Source organism: Nicrophorus vespilloides, unplaced genomic scaffold, assembly GCF_001412225.1.
Source record: "Nicrophorus vespilloides isolate i.1.1-1 unplaced genomic scaffold, Nicve_v1.0, whole genome shotgun sequence".
NCBI lineage: Eukaryota > Metazoa > Arthropoda > Insecta > Coleoptera > Silphidae > Nicrophorus > Nicrophorus vespilloides.
Genome location: NW_017099956.1, coordinates 1,426 through 1,775, shown reverse-complemented (window position 1 = coordinate 1,775; position 350 = coordinate 1,426).

Below are 350 nucleotides of genomic sequence, written 5' to 3'. Positions count from 1 at the left end.
CATAAAAAATTAAAAAAAAAATATTTTTAAATTTTTTAAATTTCTTTGAAAATTATAAAAGTTTTTAAATAATTGATGATTACATAAGAAAATAACATCAATTGCGCATATTTTGATATAATTACTGTTAAGTAATATAAATTAATAACAAAGATATGACGATTTTTCGTTTTTCAAAAAAATTTCACTAATCTTATATATTTTTATATTACAGATTAATAAAGAATGTTTTAAAATAATTGATGATTACTTAAGAAAGAGTCAAAAATTGCGCTTCTTTTGATACAATTACTGTTAAGTAATGTAAATTATTTTCGACATTCATAAAATTTTCAAATATTTTAGTTTTT